Raw genomic sequence first — 25,688 nt, 5'->3', positions numbered from 1 at the left:
TTTACTCGCTTCAATTAAGCGACCTAGATATATGGTGATCGCGTGTGCATCCAGCCTAAGCCGATATTTTCCTATTTTCCGCATAAATTGAAGGAAAGTGTGAATCGCTCGATAAACAGCCTTGCTTCATGTCTCCACCTTGCCACAATCGTTAAATGTTTTGTTCGAAACCGTTCCAACAGACCGGAAAAAAATGAAGGCAGAAATAAATGTTTAAATTTGGGGTCCATTGCTGACGAACTAATAAAGTAATCAAGAATTCAAATTCAATTCACAGTTCATTAATAAAGATATGTCTGTTATATTTTTTTTCAAATATCTAATACAAATAAAACACAAATCTTGACAAACCTGTAAAGTTTCTTCATAAAAAACTCCGCTGTGTGTAAATTGCATTCATTTCCTATGGTATTGCTGAGTATAAATTGATTGAGATAAGGTAACACACAAAAAACTGGAAGCTTCAATTCATTTCAAAAACGGTTTTTAGAAATATTCAGAAAAAGGAATTCGTCACCAAACGATCGCGTTTTTAATTAAGATGCTTGAGACAACAGTTTTCAAATTTACTATAGAATTGTATGACAACTGATGCGCCTGAAAATTGATCCAGTGAACAAAAACTACCAAGCATTTTAATACATTAAATTAATAAACAATTAAAACATTATAAAAATTATTTTAATATGTGTTGTGAGCCTCCTTGGTTGAATAATGCTACTGAATCAAGGGAATCTTTCAATTGCTCAATTCAATTAAAATTACTAAAAACTATTAAAAAAACTTAAATGGATAAATACTACAAAAAATGTCCAAAACAACAGAAAAACCAATAAAAAACGATAAAGTTGAAAAAAACAAGAATTAAAAAAATACAACTATGAAACGAGAAAAAACAAGCAAAAAAGACCAAATCATAACTATTAAAAATGACTAAAATGACAACAGGAAAACTGTGACATAAACTAAGAAATACAACAAATATGACAAAAATACCGAAATAATCGAAAATCGAATTGAAAATATTGGTCAAAAAATTTCAAGACATGAAAAAATACTTTCAAAAATGAAAAAAAAATACAAAGAGAACCAAAACATATGAAAAAAACTATAAAAATTTATAAAAAGAAATAAAAAAATAAAAAAAAAAATTTTTGAAAAAATATAAAATATTAGAATAAAATACAAAAAATTAAAAATTATAAAAAATATGTAAAAAAAAAGAAAAACAAAAAATTTTAAAAATGTAAAACATTTTAAAAAAATTAAAAGATACACAAAACTATAAATCATTTAGAAAATATAAAAAATAATAAAAATCTAAACAAATAAAAATCAAAAAAATTAAAAAAAATTAAAAAATTTAAAAAAATTATAAAAAAATTAAAAAATATTATATATTTAAAAAATATAAAAAATAATAAAAATCTAAACAAATCAAAAATCAGGAAAATTAAAAAAAATTAAAAAAATTTAAAAAAATATATAAAAAAATATATAAAAAAAATTAAAAAATATTATATGTATATGTATTTAAAAAAAATTGAATAAAATATTTAAAAAAACGAAAAAAAGTTTTAAATCAATAAAAAAAAATAATACAAAATTTAAAAAAAATATAAAAAATTCAAATTTAAAAATTTAAAAAGAAATAAAAAAAAATAAAAAATACAAAATTAAATTAAATATAAAAAACACAAAACTAAACAAAAAATAAATAAAAAAAAATAAACAAAACAAAAAAAATTAAAAAAAATAAACAAAAAAATATACAAATAAAAAAAAATATAAATACAAAACTAAAATACACAAAATAAAAAATAAAAAAAATAAAAAAAAGGAAAAATATAAAACAAGTAAAAAAAAAATTAATAACAAAAAAAAATATTAAAACAAAAATGATAAATAAAATAAAAATAATATTAAAAAAATATAAACAATAAAAGAGAATATAAAAAACTAGAAATATATGAAAAAAAATTAAAAATAAATCAACCAAAGATACACGCATAAAAAATACAAAAAAAATTAAAATAAAAAAAACTATAAAAAATATTTATAAAATATAAAAAAATTTAAAAAAATTGTATAAATAATATAAAAAAAAAAACAAAAAATATGTTTAAAAAAAATTAAAATAAAAAAAACAGAAAAAAATTCATCGAAATATTAAAAAATATAGTTACAAAATAAAAAATATTAAAACAAAAAAAAATATTAAAACATAAAATATTTAATAGGATATATAACAAATTTAAAAATATAAAAAAATGTATAAAAAATATTGAAAACAAAAACATAAAATGAAAAAAACGTATTACAAAAACCATAAAAAATGAAAAAAAAAATGATAAAAAAAAATATAAAAAATGAAAAAAAAATGGAAAATGATAAAAAAAATGAAAAAATATAAAAAATGCAAAAAAATATAAAAAATCATAAACAATGGAAAAATATATAAAAAATTGATCAAAAAATATAAAAAATGAAAAAAAAATTTTAAACAATAAAAGAAATAAAAAAAAAACATATAAAAAAAAAGTAAAAAATAATTAAAAAAAATGAAAAACATTATGAAAAGAAATTAAAAAAAAGAATTTGAAACATTTAAAAAATAATAAAAAGAAAGAATAAAAAAAATAAAACATGAAAAAAAATAAACAAAAAATTATATTTGGAAAATAAAAACTTTAAAAAAATTAATTATTGAAAAGATAAATAAACATCAAAGAATTTGAAAACTTTAAAAATAGAAAATTCAAAAATTAAAAACATAAAAAAATTAAAAATTAAAGAAAAAATTTAAAAAAACTAAAAAGGTTAATTAACATCAAAGAATTTGAAAACTAAATAATAAGACAAAATTAAAAATTAAAAAATATTTAAAAATTAAAAATTTTAAAAATTTAAAAATAAATTAAATGAATTAAAAAATTTAAAACAATTAAAAAGTCATAAAAATAACAGAACAGAAAAATAAAATAATGAAAAAATTAACCAAACTAAAAATTATTTTAAAATACATAACAAGAAAAAATTTGAAAAAACTAAATAGAATAAAAATATTTGAAAGGAAAATTAATAAATCAATAAAACTAGCTTTGACTTATATTCAAAAATTATAAAAATGACATTAATAATCAAAAACACAAACATGGCAAAAAAACATTTCTACAATAAATGACAGAAACGAAAGAAATCAGCAAGAAAAAGTTACACAGTAAAGCAAGAATGATAAAATGATGGAAAGAACAAAAAATAACTGAAACAAATGGCAAAATTGCATACAATGCTGAAACGATAAATATCACAAATATGTATGTACAGTGCCTTGCATAATTGTATAGAAATTGGAAGCACGCGCACTCCCACTTCGACTTTGAACTTCCATAACTTTTTACTCTGATGATGTTTTTGAATCAAATTAACTGTGTAAGATAGATCAACTATCACGTTATTGGATCACAAAATAAGAGCTTTTTTGTGGTCTGAGTTACAGTAATTCTACGAAAATCAGACTTTTTGGACTTTCGCCATTCTAGCTGCAATATCTCAGAAACTACGCTACACATTTTATTGAAACTTTGCAGAGTGATTGTTGAAATATAAAGTTAGAATGTCTGAAGTTTTTGAAAAGTTCTATCGATGGGATCAAAAGCTACGCGAGGTACAATATTTCTGGCATGAACCTAAAAATGCGGAATTTTGGATTCCCGTAAGAAAATCATATTTTATTTTCAACAACCAGTAAATCAATTTTAATCAAAAACTCAAAAAAAAATTGTGAAAATATGATTTCAAAACAAAATGGATCATATTATTTAATTTTTCTTTTATTTATTGCTTTTGTCAGACATTTTTTGACTGATTTGTGGATGGAAAAGATATCGTTCTTTTGAATCGTCCAAAACTATATAGAAATCGCATTTTTAGATTCATGCCTGAAATATTGTACCTCGCGTAGCTTTTGAACCCATATATAGAACTTTTCCAAAACATCAGAAATTCTAAATGTATACTTCATCAATAACTCTGCAAAATTTCAATAAAATGTGTAGCGTAGTTCTGAGATATTGCAGTTTGAATGGCGAAAGTCCAAAAAGTCCGATTTTCGTAGAATTATTGTATCTCGGGTCACATAAAATTTAGAAAGCTCTTATTTTGTGACCTAATAGTGTGATAGTTGATCTATCTTACACAGAAAATTTGATCAAAAAATATTATCAGAGTAAAATATTATGGAAGTTCAAAGTCGAAGTGGAAGTGTGCGTGCTTCCAATTTCTATACAATTATGAACGGTACTGTATATCAGAATATCATAAATGAAAATATTCAAAGTTGCAAAAAGAATAAAATCTACATAAACGAAATTCAAACATAATGCACGTAAAAAGTATTACTTCAAGTGACCTCATTTTTCATGGAATTACAATAGAAATTACCTATTTGTATTAAAATAATTATCAAACGACCAATACACCCCAATTTTTTTAATTTTCATGCAAAATAGAATATTCACTCAAATAATCTCTCAAAAAGTGATAAATACTTAGGAAATCGAAATCCAATCATAACTGTTGAAGAAAAAAAAAACAAAATGTAGTTGAAACTTGTTTACAACTGTTTTTTTATTGTCAAAGAAGCTTAAACGCGGAATGATTGAATGTAGTGCAATTAAAAAGATTTTGAACTCAAGTACAAGATCACTGAGACCTGAGACGTGAGGGGTGAGGTCTCAAGTCTCACGTCTTTCGTCGTGCATCTCACTTTAAATCTTCACTTCTCATACCTCACGTTTCAATTCTTACGCCTGCTAGACAAGGGTTTCGTCAACTGTGCGGTTTTCAGAGCCAGCAGACCTGGCACACCTTGCACAGAATTATCACCGACATTAAGAGATGCTACCCAAGTGTACTCATAATATTAAAGCTTTATATTTTTATCTAAAAATCAAATATAAATGTAAGAACGATTTCATGATAAACACAATTCAATCACCGTCTTTTTCTAAGTAGGGGACTAGCAAGATCTAAAAGTAAAAATCGGCTTGAACCGAAGAAATAAAAAAACGATCCAGTCTAATGACCTTGCAAAGACAAAAACTCCCGGGATCATAACCGTTTTGAATGCGCTCTATCGGCACCCAATTCGTTTTTATTATCATCTACTTGGCAGCATTCCTAGTCAGTCAGTCAGTCTTCTGCATCAATGCAAGCAAATGGTAATGCGTGCAGTGTCATTGACAGAAGAGAGGTGTGTTAAAAGAAATAAACGGCAAGCAATTTGTTTCCACGCTGATATGATTTTATTTTGCACAGGTGAAAGTGGAGGAGAGTGAGATCTGTTTTTTTATCTCTCGCCACTTAAGAGTTTTTTTTTGCAATGATTGCACTTGAACGGGTAAGCAATTATTATCAATGATAATTTACGTGTTTTGTTGTGATTCGGTTTGATGCCGACAATTCTTGCATTTATTGCATGTTTTTTGTTCAAATTGTAGCAATTGTAGTTTTTTGCTTCATTTTCTTAGATTAAAATTAGTAATCAAAATTTTTTTCTCTTCATTTCAGGCGGTAAAACAGTTTATAGATTTAATCAACAGTTCCAACCAAGATCCCCACCGGAAGACAGTGACACCGGCGATAGCAACGAAGTTCCTGCTGGCCCGCAAATTCGACATTCCACGAGCAGTTGCCCTGTACGAACAGCACGAGATCATTCGACAGCGGGAAGAACTGTACGGCTTTGATCCACTCAATGAGCCGCTGCGAACAGAACTGGAAACTGGCAAATTCACGATACTGGTGAGTTTTCTTTTTTCTTATTAATATCTGCCAAGTATATAAAGTAAACCACTATTGATGATATAAGAAACACGAAAAAAAATGTAATCATGCCCTTTCATTGATATGCAATACCAAAAGATTTCGTCTTTGAACTCACTTTTCAAGAAGTGTTCGCAGAAAGTGGCGGATGAATTAGAGTCATCAGACACACTTTAGAAATGGTTGATTTTTGTACGTCCGTCAGCACTCAGGTTTCATAAACGATCCACTAGTCAGGCAGATTTATCAACGCCATACACCCAAACACATTTCACAGGTAATACAAGTCTGTTATATCCGCCTCTCGAAATCGGAAAATGATTGGCTTCGAATAATCTGCCTTATGAGCCACCCATGTGCCCATGTAGGCATACTCTTATTAAAGTAGACTCTTGTACGCACAAGAGCGCCAAACAGGTAGAGGTGCATATAAATTGGCAGCTTTCTCCTTGCGTAGTCCGGCTTGAATTGTAATTGTTTGTTACTTAAGCGTGGTGCTCTGCTGAAGGTCTCTTAACTTGTACCCACCTACCCTGTAACAGTGCAGTTATTATCTTGAGCTGATTGGGTTTATCTCTTCCGAGCGTTTTTATTTTCCCGTTGATGATTGATCGGATCGAAGAGATGGGCCTTTTGTATCCTGTATACGGTGTGATGGAGTTTTTTTTATTATGTTATCTGATTCAAGTTTGTGTTTTTTACTGTCCGGAATTGATGGTAAACACTTACATTTGTTTTGACGTATGTCGTATTATCTGATAGCCTCAAAGTGAACATATATGAAAATCAATTTTTATCTTTATCTTTGGAAGGAAAACTAGCTTGAACATGTTGTGAATTCCTCGTAAGAGAGTTTTATGAAATAGAAGCTGAAATAGAAGCCATTTGTGACTTTTTTCCTTGGCATCACTTGATCATAAATGCTATAAAATTCATTTGTGACTTGTGAGTTTAACAGCATTTCTGAGTGATGCCAATTTATTTAGTTTCTCTAGATACAGTATTAGCGTTGGAGTTAGCAATAATAGATTTAAAAAAATGATTTGATAAGGCTAACTTTAGTAGCTTGCTAGACACTAAAAGTGGCTGAGATACTTTGTACTGGTCTTAAATTATCTTAAATTATCGTAGGTAGTTAACCAAAAGGGAAAATTCAACGTACCTTCTAAAACCTTTTTTTCACTTGACGACTAACAAAAGCTTAATTTTGATATGAGAAACAACTTTTACGGAAAACCATATCGATAGAGGAAATTTGGAGTCAAAGGAGTATAAGTGCAGAAAACCTCATTTTGAGAAAACACGCTTTTAATTTGTTTTGTTTGGCCATTTGCTATCTATCTGTTTTCCTAAATTTGTATTTTTGGTTGAAACGTAAAAATTTGTAAAAAATCTAAAAATCTAAAAAAAATCCACCAAATATGATTTGAAAAATTGTTTGGCATTATCTCTCAGTACCAAAGTACTCAAAATAAGTACTTTCAGCACATTTTGGGCTGCAGCTTGGAAAAAAATCCCTCCAATTTATTTCAAAATTTGATACATCTTTGGAAGAACTTATAGTTACACCCATAGAAAAGGTTGTAAAAATCCAATGCCTAAAGTGTACTGTACCAAAGTTGATATGATTGGAAAAGCACAACTGGCATAAAGACTCGAGCTCCCAGGAAAAATTATCTATGACCACTACATTCAAGTGAAACAAGAAAAACTTTGGATAATTCGTGTCCAAAAAAATATAATGTGAATCGAACTCACTGCAACATCTTATCTCGGCTTGCCAGTCGCTATCTTACCCAGTGCACCATATGAGTCGGTTGTCAAACGAAAGTTTATTGTTATAAAGCTATGATCGTTACTAGAGCTCGGATATGCAAAAATTTAGCAGCGTTGTGTTGGTTATAAAAAGGACTATCTTGTCTATTTTTTCAGATTTTTCAATTTACGTGTGTTTGAGATATTTACCATGCAAAAAGACATGATGAAAATAATTTTGCACAATCGCCTTGGAAATTCTTCATTGTCGATTTGGAAACTCATGAACTGTTGATTTTTTCTGAAATTTGTATGGCTCAAATGGTTAAGAAGTATAAGAAGATACTCTGGGATGCTCACAATGTTCAAAACAAGCATCATAGTTGAACCCTCGATCTCAACTATGGCACAAAGTCTATGGTCATTGGGGATAATTTAATGCAGACCCTTTAACTTAATGCAGTACATCCGTTTTCGGCAGGCAAAAAGTGTTGCCTGTCTAGTAGACACCCAGCAAATAACTAAAAATGAGCAGTTCCATGAATCGCAATCTGTGCAACCAGTTTTAACGCAATGCGGCAGAAGTGTTCTGATGGCCAAGAAATTTATGTTAAAACAGAATTTAAGAGGTCTAATTCTTCGAGATGCCTACTTATGAAAAGGTTCCATCCAGATTCCAATTGGTTTTTCCTGGTGAATTCATGTAAAATATCATGATTTAGCAAAGGTTTTGATTCTGTGGTGTAAATAATAGATCAATACATGACTGAAAAAAGTGTGCTCAAATAAAAAAAAAGATTTTATGATAAAGTAAGAGTGTTTCTTGAAATCAACGGTAAATTCTTTTTTTTATATTTTTACATTCAATTTAGCTTTTTTTTATAGTATGCATTTAAAAAAATTCTATCAAACCAAGCCTTTATGTGAAAAATGGGAGTCTTTTTCAGCTCTACACAGTAAACGGTAATTAGTAAACTCGATAATTGTTTACCTAATTACTTACCTGTAAACATGCTTAATATTATCGGGAAATATTAGGTAAAAAACTACCAAAATCCAGGAAATGTGCCGAACAAACTGTAAAAAGTTTATCGGTTTGGGATTCGCATTACAGAGTGTACGGTTATTTTGAACCAAAATATTGTAAAATTTAACCGCTTACAAAAATTACAAAAAATATAAAAATTACAGAAATTACAAAAATTACAAAAATTACAAAAATTACAAATATTACAAAAAAAAACAAAAATTACAAAAATTACAAAAAATTACAAAAATTACAAAAAAATACAAATATTACAAAATTACAAAAACTGCAAAAATTGCAAAAATTGCAAAAATTACAAAAAATACAAAATAACAAAACTTACAAAAATTACAAATATTACAAAAATGACAATTATTACAAAAATTACAAAAGTTACAAAAATTTAAAAAATTACAAAAATAACAAAAATAACAAAAATACAAAAATTACATAAATTACAAAAGTTACAAATATTACAAAATTTCGAAAATTGCAAAAATTGCAAAAATTACAAAAAATACAAAATAACAAAAATTACAAAAGTTACAAATATTACAAAAATTACAAATATTACAAATATTACAAAAAATACAAAAATGACAAAAATTACAAAAGTTACAAAAATTTTAAAGTTACAAAAATTATAAAAAATACAAAAATTACGAAAATACAAAAATGACAAAAATTACAAGAATTGCAAAAATTACAAAAACTACAAAAATTACAAATATTACAAAATTACGAAAATTGCAAAAATTGCAAAAATTTCAAAAATAACTAAAATTACAAAAAATACAAAAATTACAAAAATAAGCGGTTCTCTTCTCTATTCTACTCTATTCTACTCTGTTCTACTCTACTCTACCCTTTCCTTATCTTCTCTACTCTTCTCTATTCTACTTTACTCTACTCTACTCTATTCTTTTCTACTCTACTCTTTTCTTATCTAATCTACTCCACTCTACTCTTGTCTTCTCTACTCTGCTCTACTCTACTCTACTCTACTATACTCTACTCTACTGTACTCTTTTTTTATCTTTCTTATACTTAACTCTTCATTATTATATTTGACTCTTCTTCATTGTACTCTACTCTACTCTATTCTATTCTACTCTTCTCTACTCTGCTCTACTCTACATTACTCTACATTACTCTACTCTACTCTAGTGTACTCTTTTCTTATCTACTCTACTCCACTCTACTCTAATCTACTCTACTGTAATGTACTCTTCTCTACTCTTTTCTACTCTTCGCTACTCTTCCCTACTCTACTATACTCAACTTTATTTTACTGTACTTTATTTTACTCTACTGTACGCTTCTCTACTCTGATCTTCTCTACTCTACTCTACTCTACTCACTCTACTCTACTCTACTCTACTTTACTTTACACTACCCTAATCTACTCTTATCTACTCTACTCTTTTCTACTCTAATGTACACTTCTAAACTCTTCTCTACTCTACTCTACTCTACTCTACTCTATTCTATTCTACTCTACTCTACTCTAATCTTTCCTACTCTTCTATACTCTACTCTACTCTACATTACTCTACTCTTCTCTACTCTGCTCTACTCTACTCTACTCTACTCTACTCTACTCTTCTGTACTCCACTCCTATTCCTATTTTTTATCTTAGGAATATCCTTACCAAATGTGCCTAAGGTGATACAGCAGTTCAGGGTGCCAGCGAACCGGGAAAACTGCGAAAACCGAGCATTGAAATTAAGAGCTTGAAAATCGGGGAAAAACTTGGAATTTCAAATCAAAACCGGGAAAATTCTTTATGAATCATTTTTCCCTTAAATAAATCTATTCAATTCAAAAGTTCATTCATATCTTCATAAGTATATTTATTTCAAAAGCGGGATCTAAATTCCTTGGAGAAAATGTTCGAAAAAGGCGGGATTTTTTTTAAATCGGGATTTGCGAGCTCAACGCATACATTTTAGTGCTGTTCCAGTTCCAAAATATTTTGAGAATTCTTTTTTGAGAATTTACTTCTTTTTGACTGTTATGAATTGTAGTTATGATTTTTTTTTAAATCACAATATTTAGCACACATTTTCATCATAACCATTCTTCAAATTTTCTCTTGAATATTACATGCACATTTTTTTTTAAATTAAATCAATTTTTCAAAAAATATCAAAAAATTTGTCCAAAAATGACAAAACAAATTACTGACAAGCGGCAAAAGTGCGATAAACTTACCTCTCATATGGTTGAGAAAATAGTTTTGCAAAATAAAGTTCAATTTTTAACCTTTGAGAGTTGGGAATTCGTGAAATCGTGAGGGGAAATATGCGAGAAAACAGAACAATTGAAAATGAATGTTCACTATGTTAGATGGTTAATAAAATGCACAAAAGGTAGAACAAGATACCAAATTTTTTTGTGATTTTAAATTCTGCGCTTTTCTGGTTATCACATTCTATATTGAATAAAAAATGTTGAAAAATACAGAATTTAGATAAAAATGCCAAGTTCAGAATCAAGCACTCAAAATTTAGGTTTTTAGAAAAAATATTCAAAATTATAAAATTAAAAACCTTACTCAGAATTAAGAAACCAGAGCTCAATAGTCAATTTCAGTACGCAATAAACACTTGCGATTTAGCTGTGTTGGCAAGTTAGTTGCCTCCTAAGCCGATGTCCGCGAGTTCGAGCCCAAGAGTAAACAAAGAAACATAGTTTAACCGGATAAGTTTTTCAATAACTGTCTGCAAATGCAAAGTTGATATAAAATCGTTGCTTAAATTATTTTCTGTACAAATCCCACAAACATCATCGTTATCTAAAAAACCTTTGAATTTAAGTTTGATCAATTTAAAAATTTCAAATCCTCTCACACTGTTACGTTCAACGTTTAAAAAATGTGTTATTTTGGTTAAAGTTACCCTGATTACCATATTCATTAGTACCTATATTTTAAATCTGGGAAGATCATAAAATCTCGTTCAAGAAAACCGAGAATAATCCAGAAATTTTCAAATGGAAACTCGCTGGCCACCCTGTTTTTTCGATTTTATCACACTCAAAAAAAAATTCACCGTGAAAATGACGAGACCGTGAATTTGGCGAAACTAAAAAAAATGCGAAAACAAGTATTTTTTTAGTCTTAAATGATTAGTTATGATGTCCTAAGTAGTGTATAAGGTTTGTTTCAATCAGTTTTGATCATTATATGTATTCATAGAAGTTTACCTTACACGAAGAATGGTTGTTTATTCATAATAATCTTCCCCAAAGCTTCCTCACGATTTCTCTTTGAAGCCAAAGTATATTAAATAAGTACCTATTTAATAGTGTTAAACTCATTAAAGTGTTTCATTGAGTCTTATGATTTTTCTAAATGGAAATCGATGGTTTAATCTCATATCAACTTCTTAACGAAAAGTTTACCTTTTTAAAAAATATGTGTGAATCTGCATAACTCACAATTTTGAAGCCTTATTTTCTCAATAGAAGTTTTTACCTTTTAAAGCGTCATATAATATTTTTCGATCATCTCCCCTTTGCTATATTCTTCTGAAAAGTGTTTTAGAGTCACTATCACATATTCAAGCCAAGGCAAGTAGGATTTAATCTTCATCAAAAAACCAATCTTCTTTCAGGTAAGATTGCTTTATTAACCAACTATATGCCTTTAAAATATATTTATCAGAACGACCAACCAGTTGCCAGCTGGGCAGGTATCTACACGTATGCGGAATACCTGTCGTAGATTCATAACACTGAGAATGTTTTGAATTTTATACGGTTGCGAAACTGTTTGCTCGTTCTACAATTAAGACGCACACATACACGAAATACATTCATTACATGACAGTTCACACGAAGCCATGGTGTCGAGTATGTGGTAATTTGCATCGAAGATTGGCCGAACTTATAATCTAAAGAATGCAATTTAGCGCATACGTTGGCGAAACTGCGGTGAATCCGTGCACCCATGGTGGATTATCTACATACATACATACATCAAAAAATCAATCTTCTTTCAAGAATGATTTACCAAGCACAAATCACGCAGGACACAACATCAACTCAACACGTAGTTTGACGTTGAAATACTTATTTATTTAAACCTGAAAATCCGAGTGACGATCAAAGATCTATTCAGAATAATATAAACAAATCAGTGACTGTTTTAAATTATTTAATGCTATGCTACACCATAAACCACAAAACACCATGAACAAAATAGCTCAACGTTATTGAATGAATTTTATGATATTTGAAATGGTTTCTGAACGATTTCTGATATTGATGAAAAAGAGTGTTGAAATCGAAACAACATCCACGCGGTAATTTCAATTTATTCAGAGACTGATTTGTTTTGGTTCAGAAGTCGCACCGTGTATGAAGATAAAAACAACTGAGTGAGAAACCTTCAAAATTCTGAGTTGTTTTCATCTAGCGAGTTCCAAATCCCGGGACTTAGCAAAGACGCACACTTATTCGAGCAAAATAGATGAAAACAACTCAGAGCGTTTGAAAACAAAAGTTGTTGGTCGGACGGCGACGGGTAAAATTTTAAAACTTGTTTTTATTTATTTATATTTAATTATTTTAATCCCCTCTAGGTTTGTTTTCACCGGGTGCGAGGTTACTTTTCGCCACTGGAATAGGCGGAAGTGCCGGCTAAACAAAAGGCCACATCAGACGCCCTCCATGATGAGTCTAGCTCGGAATAATCTCCCACCAGCACCAGCGTGAATGTGCTGCCCACCAAACCCGAGTCCCTGCAGCATCGCCCTGGACAACCACAAGTAGATAGCCCGGGTGTACATTGTGCTGAGCGCAGCAGACTACACTGGACCATCGGAAAATTCGACTGGGCATAAAGGCAATATGCTGCTCGTCAACAGCAGAATATGCTAATTGCCACACACCAACTTCGGTGAAAAAATAAATGCGACGAGAAATAATTTTTTTTATGTTTTTTGTTTCATTCGAAATTTTAATTTATTTTTCAAAAAAATATAATCCCTTCCGAAAACGTTTCAAAATTTTAAAAACTTTGAGTTGTTTTGGCTCAGGCCGTACAGACACTCTTTAAAAATGCCTGATTGAAAACAACTCAGAATTCGCGAAAACCCCTACAATTCATTTCTGAGTTGTGCCGTCCTAATCAAAATTTGAGTTTTCCCAGTTTTGGCGCATTTTGAATTGTTTTCCTTCAAATCTGAGTCAAGGAGAATTAGAGTGCAGGGACCGAATGTCAAAAAGGTCCTTAATAAAAAAAAAAAAAAAAACAACATCCGTGATAAAAATCGAGCGTGAATTTGGCGAGTAGCGGCAGGGCTGGTAGCGAGTCACTTTTTAGTGACTTGGTCACTTTTTTTGGGTCAGTCACTAAAAAGTCACTTTTTTCATCATTTGGTCACTAAAGTCACTATTTTCCGAAAAATGATCACTTTTATCACCAAAAGTCACTTTTTTCACCGAAAATAAACCAATGAAAGAGTAAATGCGCTCGCATAGCACGTCGGACGTCGCGTCGCGTCAGCTGTCAACGCTGTCGTTGAGTACTAAAACGCTGACGCGACGCACTGGGAATTTTTTGCAGCACAATACAGCGTCCACTGACAAAAGGCTTTGGGGCCGTTCAGATACCACGTGGACAGAAAAATGAGATTTTTGACCCCCTCCTCCCCCTCCGTGGACAAGCGTGGACATTTGGCAAACCCCTACCCCTCTCCCCGGATGTCCACGTGGACAGATTTGAATTTTTTTTACTAAATTAAATTAGAGTTAGAAAATACCACTTTTTGCCTTCTTGTCATTGAAATGGCTGATTTGAAAAAAAAAACCCGAATAAGCATTTACTGAAATAAAATAATTATTAAAAAAATATTTTCTTAACCTTCCGAAGCCGTTCGCAAAATTTCCGTAAAATCTATTTTAGATAAATTTGACCTGTAAATTCCGTACGTTCTCCTGGCCGCAAATGTTGACCGATTTCGATCAATTTTAATTCATTGTATAGATAATTTATTCTAGTTTCTCAATATCGAAAAAATTAGTCGAAATATTTTACGAGATCACCAGTAGCTGATTCCGAATGAAAAAAGTCCCGAAAAAGAGCTCTTTTTAGAATGCTTATAACTTGTGACAGGTTCCGAATAATGCGCTGATTTTATAATATTTGGAATTGTCAAGAATAAATCTATCCATGGATGTATAAGTTTTTGGTGGTCCAAAGGAAGTTTTGGCCGCTATCCCGGAACTTCCTGTAGAAAAAATTCTAACTTCAAAAAAGTCACCCGATTTCGGCTTTGCATTGCTGTATCTCGCTTACCAATGGAGCGATTCTCTGAATTCAAATTTTAGTTTTTTTTCGTTAACTTTATTAATATTTTCGTAGAACATAGTTGGTTCCTCCAAAATTTCAGTTGTTCAGTATATTGTAATGAAAATCACATCTTTTTTGTCATTTTTCAAACTCCCCCTCATGTCGGTGGGTTTACGGGATTTTGTTAGCGTGATTTCTCTAAAATTTGAACTCAAATTGGTCACTTTTTATATACCTAAAGATTCATTAGAATCTCCTCTTTCGATGGACCTACTTTTTGTGTGGTGTTTTGAAAATTTGTAGCAACGTTTTTCGAATTTACTGAACGCTGTCAGATTTCAACCAGTTTGGCCCACATTTTCAGCAGGTTGGTGTACAAATCTCGCACCCCTCACGTAGCCGCGGGAGAAAAAAATCCTTTAGCTCTCTTTTTGTCGCTCACCAAATCTACCACCCAAGCCAGCAGCATGAGGAACTGCCGTCTCGCCGCGTGGTTTGTTGATTGATTGTGCTGATGCTGATAACGAAATGAATGCTTTATTGTTGTAGGCATTGCTTGAATCTTTTTTGATATTTTATATTATAAATATTTTAATGGATGGGTAACATTTCTAAAGTTCACGTCCATGATTCCAGATTCAGATTTCAGATTTCAGATTCAGATTTCAGATTTCAGATTTCAGATTTCAGATTTCAGATTTCAGATTTCAGATTTCAGATTTCAGATTTCAGATTTCAGATTTCAGATTTTAGATTTCAGATTTCAGATTTCAGATTTCAGATTTCAGATTTCAGATTTCAGATTTCAGATTTCAGATTTCAGATTTCAGATTTCAGATTTCAGATTTCAGATTTCAGATTTCAGATTTCAGATTTCAGATTTCAGATTTCAGATTTCAGATTTCAGATTTCAGATTTCAGATTTCAGATTTCAGATTTCAGATTTCAGATTTCAGATTTCAGATTTCAGATTTCAGATTTCAGATTTCACATTTCAGATTTCAGATTTCAGATTTCAGATTTCAGATTTCATATTTTTTTTTTTTATTTTTTATTTTTTTATTTTTTTTTTCTTTTTTTTTTTTTATTGAGGAAATAAAATTAATCTAAATTACATCAGAGCTATGCTACAATAAAGACCTAAACCTGTCCTTTCCTGTAATTCCCTAACAGATATTAAGCTTTTGACCAAAACATTTTTCATATCGCTTTCTATTGTCCCATCTCATTTCTCTAATTTCTTTTTTCAACATGAACAAATTCGCGTTTGGGAAATGCTTTATGCAATGGGAAATACAACGAATCGTCATCCACATTGCTGCTTTTTCATTTTTATTATTATCATCAATATCTACTGACAAAAAATCTTCTAGTTCTAATAGGTTTATCTTAAACTTTTTCCTTATCAAATTTTTTACCCAATCTGTAACTATTCTAGCTGCATTACACTTTGACATTCTGTGATAATTATTATCATTTTGATGGCATTTTTCACATAAATGAACATCATGAGTAGGCAACGATTTTAATATTCAGATTTCAGATTCAGATTTCAGATTCAGATTTCAGATTCAGATTTCAGATTCAGATTTCAGATTCAGATTTCAGATTCAGATTTCAGATTCAGATTTCAGATTCAGATTTCAGATTCAGATTTCAGATTCAGATTTCAGATTCAGATTTCAGATTCAGATTTCAGATTCAGATTTCAGATTCAGATTTCAGATTCAGATTTCAGATTCAGATTTCAGATTCAGATTTCAGATTCAGATTTCAGATTCAGATTTCAGATTCAGATTTCAGATTCAGATTTCAGATTCAGATTTCAGATTCAGATTTCAGATTCAGATTTCAGATTCAGATTTCAGATTCAGATTTCAGATTCAGATTTCAGATTCAGATTTCAGATTCAGATTTCAGATTCAGATTTCAGATTCAGATTTCAGATTCAGATTTCAGATTCAGATTTCAGATTCAGATTTCAGATTCAGATTTCAGATTCAGATTTCAGATTCAGATTTCAGATTCAGATTTCAGATTCAGATTTCAGATTCAGATTTCAGATTCAGATTTCAGATTCAGATTTCAGATTCAGATTTCAGATTCAGATTTCAGATTCAGATTTCAGATTCAGATTTCAGATTCAGATTTCAGATTCAGATTTCAGATTCAGATTTCAGATTCAGATTTCAGATTCAGATTTCAGATTCAGATTTCAGATTCAGATTTCAGATTCAGATTTCAGATTCAGATTTCAGATTCAGATTTCAGATTCAGATTTTAGATTCAGATTCAGATTTCAGATTCAGATTTCAGATTCAGATTTCAGATTCAGATTTCAGATTCAGATTTCAGATTCAAATTTCAGATTTAGATTTCAGATTCAGATTTCAGATTCAGATTTCAGATTCAGATTCAGATTTCAGATTTCAGATTCAGATTCCAGATTCCAGATTCCAGATTCCAGATTCAGATTCAATTTCAGATTTCAGATTCAGATTTCAGATTCTTATTTCTGATTAAAGTTTCTGAATAAAATTTCAGAATATTTGTTACTTAAATCATAGATTTTGTTTCTCTTGCAGTAGACACTGCTTGAAATAGAAGAAAAGAACCATGATAACATTCAAAACAAATGTAGGTATCACTGAAGAATTCTAATGATAAAATATCTAAAAAGATTCAAGAAAATTAATTCGATTTGGAGAACTAATCATTCTCTATTTTAAAATCAAAACATTTACTACGCAAAGAGGTATCAGCATGAGCACAATCAATCAACAAACCACGCGGCTGGCGAGTTGGACAAATTTGCCCTAGCCATCAAAACGCGAAGAAAAAAAAACACGCAACAAGACGGCAGTTCCTCCTGCTGCTGGGTTGGGTGGTAGATTTGGTGAGCGACAAAAAGAGAGCTAAAGGATTTGTTTTTCCCGCGGCTACGTGAGGGGTGCGAGATTTGTACACCAACCTGCTGAAAATGTGGGCCAAACTAGTTGAAATCTGACAGCTTTCAGTAAATTCGAAAAACGTTGCTACAAATTTTCAAAACACCACACAAAAAGTAGGTCCATCGAAAGAGGAGATTCTAATGAATCTTTAGGTATATAAAAAGTGACCAATTTGAGTTCAAATTTTAGAGAAATCACGCTAACAAATCCCGTAAACCCACCGACATGAGGGGGAGTTTGAAAAATGACAAACAAGATGTGATTTTCATTACAATATACTGAACAACTGAAATTTTGGAGGAACCAACTATGTTCTACGAAAATATTAATAAAGTTAACGAAAAAAAACTAAAATTTGAATTCAGAGAATCGCTCCATTGGTAAGCGAGATACAGCAATGCAAAGCCGAAATCGGGTGACTTTTTTGAAGTAAGAATTTTTTCTACCGGAAGTTCCGGGATAGCGGCCAAAACTTCCTTTGGACCACCAAAAACTTATACATCCATGGATAGATTTATTCTTGACAATTCCAAATATTATAAAATCAGCGCATTATTCGGAACCTGTCACAAGTTATAAGCATTCTAAAAAGAGCTCTTTTTCGGGACTTTTTTCATTCGGAATCAGCTACTGGTGATCTCGTAAAATATTTCGACTAATTTTTTCGATATTGAGAAACTAGAATAAATTATCTATACAATGAATTAAAATTGATCGAAATCGGTCAATATTTGAGGCCAGGGGAACCTACGCAAACTCTCGGGTCATATAGACCCGAACAGCCTAATTACGGATTTTTTTGAGGGAGCACTTCCGGTGGTCACAGGAAGTTGCCTGGTACTACAGATTGTGTTTTTCGTGATTCCCCAGGGAGGTTTTTAAAATCAAATTTTTGCGATTTTTTCTAGAAGAGTTATGATGATTTGAATGTGCGCTTCGGGTCATATTGACCCGAACGACTTTGGAAGGTTAATTATTATATTTATCACTTTTGCTTTCAAGTGGCTACTACTTGTTTAAACTTAAACTGGAAAGCTGTGCAATTTTAAGAATTTGATTGAAACATCTTAGATAATATATATTCACCTTTAGAAAATATTTTAAGAGGAGAAATCACCGTGAATTTGTTTTATGAAATGAATTTGCGGCTTTATCGGTGAGGGTTAAAGAGTTGAAATGAAAGACGGATAGAAGAACAGAAGAAAATTCTAAGGTGGTGAAAAGAGCGAAGAGCATTTGAAATAGAAGCTTGACCACATGCTAAATTCTTTGTCCCGCATCAATTAACTGTATTGAAGAAGTAGTACCCAATAGAGAAGGCACTACATTTTTCGATACAGTTAATTATGGATGGTTCGACCGCCATGTGAGTGTGCACATGTGCCGAACGGACTCTATTCTTTTCTATTTCAAATGCTCTTCGCTCTTTTCACCACCTTAGAATTTTCTTCTGTTCTTCTATCCGTCTTTCATTTCAACTCTTTAACCCTCACCGATAAAGCCGCAAATTCATTTTAGAAAATATATTAAAAGTAAATATGTCCACGTGGACATTACCCAAACCCCTACCCCCCTCTCCGTGGACATGCGTGGACATTTCCATACCCCCCTCCCCCCCCCCCCCCCCTAAGTTGTCCACGTGGTATCTGAACGGCCCCTTTCCAGCATTTTTTTAGACAAAACTCGGGGTGCCTATTATTACAAAACACAGAAAAACGACGATAATTTAATTTTTGAGTATATTTGTGTCAAACTTTGACAAAAAAGCATTAAAAAAATTCTAAACCCTGCTGACGCGCTGGAATTTTGATTTATTTCAAAACAAAAACGTCGACGCTGGAGAACGCTGCTGTTTAGAACAAGTTTAGCGTTTTAGTACAATGCTGTCACTGACGCGACGCACCATTGCAATGCATTGTGGTGGCTCAAACGGAAAATCGTATTCCCAAAATGAAATGTCAACGCGACGCGACGTCCGACGGGCTGTTGTGCGGGCGCCTTAATTTGAATTGCGCGTGTTAATATTGACGGTAGTAACTGTAAATTACTTGATCAGTCAGTCAGAAATTTTTTTCGCCTCCGGCGGAATTTCGGCATGAATCACCCTTAGCTTGAGACATTTCGATCTACGACATTGTTTGACGTTCATAAATTGAAACTAACTTTGATTGTAGATTTAAATTTTCAGTTCAATCAACCTTTTGTATTGGAACTCAAAACTTGATATACAATACTCCTATCTCGTCTTTAGAATGGGTTTTTATTACGAAGTGTAACTAAGATTGAGATTGAAACGAACCATTTTTTTATTTAAAAAATCTTTTATGTCATAACAAATGTTATGTTGAAATGAAATATTCTTAAAAAAAAAACAATTCCATACTCAATTTTTTTCGTGTTTTTTGTTCTTCTAAATACTTAAAAAAAGGATTTTAAAAATATACACAAGGCCACAAAATTTACATTTTTCTTAGGTGCTATGAATTGAAACGGTAATTTCAACTAATTTGGGTTCCCCGAATCTAAATATGAATGCAATATTTCTATCAGCTTTTGTTATTGAAATGACTTTTGAAAATAATTAAAAATCTTTAGAGAAGTTTCTGCACTTTTTTTTTACAAAAACTCAAATCAAAAACATATTATTTAAAAATAAAAGTTTTATATGAATTAATGAGCTTTAAATAGAATTAAGTTTTTTTTATACTTTCTGCTGTGATGTTAAAAATACTTGTAATGACATTTTTCCATAATCAGTTATCTATCAATGTTTGATTTTACTAGTAATAAACTCTTTATCACCAAAACTAAAACCAAAACAAAATTTAGATGAATAAAAATTAACAATTATTATCATTTTCCTAACATCTATTCATGGTAAGTTTAGTACAAGATTGGACATTTATTTGGGAATTCTGATTTTTTTAATTCTAAATTTGCTAAGAAATTCTTTTGAAACTGATTTATTTCGTACTTTCTTGACTTATCGAAAATTTGAAACATTCATTGTATTATGTTTCCAAAATTTTGTTTATCAGTCATTTTTTTAGTTGGTGTGTTGAACATGAGTGACAAACGGTGTAAGAAAACCCTTTCCTTTTCAATTTTTCATTTTTGGTATTGTTATTATTTTTATCTAAATTTGAATTACGAAGCACCCCCACCCCCCTCCCCACCTCTCCCTCCTCCCCATTGACGGGTCCTTCGAACGGGCCTGATTTGGTCACATTTTTTGTACTTCAAAGTTGCTTTTTTCGTTCTACATAGTCACAATTTGGTCACTTTTTTCGATCCTCAAAGTCACTATTTGGCCACTTTTTTTCAAATTTTGGTCACTAAAGTCACTACTTTTTCATTGTCAAACCGCTTCCAGCCCTGGTAGCGAAAAAAACGAACAGTGATAAAATCGAAAACTACTATAATTAAAATTTTGGATCAGTCCATTAGCAGCAAATATGTGAATGAAACGAAGATATGATTCACATTTTTTGTAAGTCGAGTGGAACAAAAAGTCTCAAAAACCTTTAATAATCCAATTGACTGAAAGTTAAACCACATTTGACACTTTTCTGATAACAGGTAGACTACCCAATCATTATCATTAACGGTTTTTGGTTTTTTAGTCATTAATTTCGATGTTATCATAACAAAACATGAATTGCGCTTGTGGGAATTTCCACCTCAAAATGTGTTTTTTTTGCTTTTGCTCAGCTACAGATTTAGATTTGAGTTGTGTTTAGGTGAAATAAGTTTAATTTTGAAAAATCTATCAAATAGTATAACTTTTTTGGTGATCCAGATGAAAACCAACCTCAAGAATGTGTGTGTGCTTATAGACATTTAAACTGGGTTACCATATCCCGCATCACCAAAAAGAGTACACTAAGATAATTTATCCAAAAATTCAGGAGAAACGTTAAACGCTAGAAACCCGCTTATCCGAACTCCAGTTTTCTGAGTTCTCGCGGTATCCTTTTGCTCTAGTATTGCATAACATCCAGGCGCATTGCTTAGTTTTAACATGAATTTTATTTTTTATTAAATCGAAGTTTATCGGAAGTTTAGACCTTACCCTGCAAAACACGTCAATTTAATAACTTAACATTTACTTACTTAGCTTAACAATATATCGCGATGATAAAATATATTTTTCATGGATTTGTATAAAATAAGGTGGCTCGGATAACTGGATCCCGGATAAGCGGGATTCTACTGTACATATTTCGTGTTAACTCAGGGGGCACCGAGATATTTCAAATCAATCAAATACTGCCAATGTCTTGGGCGTTATGTGACTTACATGACAATTATGAATTTTCTTTCAAAATATTCGTGTACACAAAATACCTAAAATTTGTGTAAATTGATTTATGTTTGCATACTCAAAGGCGCTTATCGCGATCACTGTTTAAACAACATCAAATGCAAGATATTAAACTAATTTGTTGTAAGCTGTATTTCTTTCGTAGTTTTCGCACAAGATGTGAAACAATTCCATAAAATGAAGAAAAAGTGGAAATAAGTTGGTTTTTCTGATCAAATGTCTTTAAAAAAAGAGTACATTTGGAAAAAAATCACGAAAAGAAGAGTACGCCCATTTCTTGATCGAAAAAGAGTACATGTACTCTTAAAAGAGTACAGTATCCCTTCAGTGCTTTGAAGGGATACGTATGGTATCCCTTCAAAGCACTGTAAGAGAAACCCGCCAAGACGTTCTTAAAGCGATTGCATGGGTTTTGAATGATTTTGTGTTTTTATTGCCTTAGCTTTTATGATGACTCAGTCGCGGATTTATATCAAATTATAAAGAATTGAATATTACCTTGAAAAATCATAAATATTTGGTAGTAGATCAATAATTAAAGGTTCGGATGTACAGAGTGACGATAAAGTTCCCGTACTTTTAAAAATGCTTCGAAACCGTAACCATACTTGGTAATTAATCAAATCGATTTAGCTGAGCAACGAATAACGTTCAATGGAACCTTGGCAACAATATTAAACAGCAAAATTTTATGAAAAAGCCGAAAAACTTTGAGGATACCTTTTTTGCTGAAGAACTCTTCTGCCAACCATTTTTGAGCAATTTATGGTAGTGGAGTGACTGAGTTGTGAAAATCTTGGCGTTGGTGATGAAAACGCTTTGAAGAGTTTTAGAAGTGAGCAACGTCGAATCCATGTTCTACTTACTGAGAAAATGTATGGAGGTCTATGGAATCTATTTTGAGTTATCTTGTATTTTTTTTTTTGATTCAACATGATAGCCGAGAGTGCCAAGATTCCAAAGAATGATGTTTGGTTGATTAAATGTTTTTGATTACAAAAAAGTTTTAAGTTGTTGAAGTATTTTTGACAAGTACAGGGACTTTATTGTCACCCTGTATTCTACGGTGTGTGGTGATATTACCTTCTTGCATCCGCATGGTACCTTACCTAAGATTTCCATATACCACCAGATGAATCACCATCTGTGTCCGCCTCTTGGCCAAGATTGAATTACAGCATCCATTTGTCATCATATCTCTTGCATTACGACTACAAACTCTGTAACGTTTTTATATCCGGATATCCGCCTTCCGCATGCTACCGACATTAATGCTCCTCCAGCTTCTGTGATGAGTTACTTTATTGGATCCACTGCCAAAAAAAAGATTATCATCTCACGCGCCCCAACCCATTACCTACTCTACCCACTAGCGTGCTGCAATTTTCGTTTGGACAAACCATTTTTGCGGATTGACGATACGGGTACAATCAACTGATACAGTCATCATCAGCCAAGCTACCATCACGAATCGTAAAATCGTTTAATAAACTTTCACCCCCGTACAAACTCGGGGACGACGCGACGGTGAAAAGCACCATTGGGTGCCCCGGCGCTGCTGGGCGCCCTCGCAATTTTATACCTAACGGTGGTAATTGCATACTATTGTTTGTTTCATTTAGGCAAGCTACTATGAAGATATTTTATATTCATTCACTTACACACAACACAACACCTAATTCAATCGATGTGCTAAGAGGTTTCTTTTTTCTTTCATTCTCTTTCAGCCCGGACGAGATGCCAGCGGAGCCGCAATCGCACTGTTCACAGCCAATCTGCACTATCCGGTGGCGGTCACACACAGAACTACCCTCCAGGGGGTGGTCTATCAGCTGGACGTCGCCCTGCAGAGCGCCGAAACGCAGAAAGCCGGCCTGGTGTTCATCTACGACATGAGCACCTCCAAATACTCCAACTTCGACTACGATCTGTCGCAGAAAATACTCACACTGCTCAAGGTAGGTGCTGTTGATAACTGACTGACTGACTGACTAGCGTCACGGAATTGAAACTCCACATAAGACAACCGCTGCTGCTCGTTTTGGTTGCGTCAATATTGTTTGAAAGTGGGTGACAGGGGCATACGCCTGGGTCGTATACAATTGGGCGGGTGAAAGATGTCACACTCCATTTGTGGGCTAAATTTGGCAGACCTAGTAATTTAAAGCTTGTCTGTGAATCATCTCCGTAATCCGGGAAACTGAATTCCAGTTCGTTGTGTGAACCTTGAGTTGTCTCGAGAAACTTTATTATAACTTTCTAAATGTTTAAAAAAATAAAATATTAGGTACAGCTTTTTACAACAGTTACAACACTTAAGGCAGATAATTGATTTACTTTCAAGAGTCCGTAGGGTCTCCTAGGTGCCATGATGGATCATGATATCATCGAAAGAATACATTGTGACATGTTCAAAAACCGTTTCATTTTTGAGAAAACCGTTCAAAAAATTGTAGAGAACTATTCAAAGGGAAGAAAGTCCATATAAACAATGTTCACATTTGATCGCTATCCTATTTAAAAAACAGTATTTTGAAGTAGGCATCAACCATATACTGTGTAATTATCCTTACGAGCCAATGTAAAACAACATCCAATCAAATAATTCGCGCATACATAAGTTGCGGGGTGTGGTAATTAATATTTACTACCGTCGGCGTCACCTGAAAGCAAATTCAGCAACCTGCCATAAATTATTCACAAATTTGTCGTCTGGCTGGGTGCTACAGCATTACTGGCCGGAAAATTCTTTGGAAATGAATCGGAGCATAAAAAACAAATCAGTGTTGATTTAACGTCGCTCGGTCGCCGTCTGTTGGATGCGGTCTCAACTAGGTCGTGACCTGTTCCAGATAATCGGTTTTTTTGCAAGGGTAAAAAGCGGAAAGGTCCTTTGGATTTCTGGTTATCTTTGGTTTTATCGAAGGAAATAGCACTTGATTTCTCATTATTCGATTACAAGTATTTTATGAGAAAACTGTTTAGAGAAATTTTACTGTCTATTCTCGGAAGATCGATACAAAAATTTATAATTAATTGACAAGAATGACAAAAATGACAAAATTGACCTAATTACAAAAATAATCAAAATAAAAATCATGACAAAAATGACCAAAATGACAAAATTGAAGAAAATTACAGAATTTACAAAAATAACAAACATGGAAAAAATGCCAAAAATTATAAAAATGACAAAAATAACAAAAGTGACCAAAACCAACTAATAAAAATGACAAAAATTACAAAAATGATAAAAATCTCAAAAATGACAATAATTACTAAATGACAAAAATGACCAAAATGACTAACATGGAAAAAAAAGTGCAAGCCTTGGTCGAGTGCGGTCGGATGATTTTTATGATGTCGGAAATTTAGTAAATGTGTTAAAAAGTTGAAGTTGAACTAGTAATTTTTATTGGAAAATGAGTGTATTTAACATAAATACCTTTGGTGAAGTGAAGAATAGTTGTACAAATGCGAAAAGATTAATTTATACTAAGTGTCGA

At 31.6% G+C, this 25,688-nt stretch overlaps 1 pseudogene; it reads right to left on the bottom strand.

Moving 5' to 3' along the window:
- Positions 1-5,567: 5,567 nt before the first annotated feature.
- LOC129753773 (uncharacterized) lies at positions 5,568-24,076 on the bottom strand (annotated as a pseudogene).
- Between the last annotated feature and the right edge of the window lie 1,612 nt (positions 24,077-25,688).

This window comes from Uranotaenia lowii, chromosome 3, assembly GCF_029784155.1.
Source record: "Uranotaenia lowii strain MFRU-FL chromosome 3, ASM2978415v1, whole genome shotgun sequence".
NCBI lineage: Eukaryota > Metazoa > Arthropoda > Insecta > Diptera > Culicidae > Uranotaenia > Uranotaenia lowii.
The sequence above is the reverse complement of the archived record's forward strand: the minus strand, read 5'-3'. Positions and strand labels throughout refer to the sequence as shown.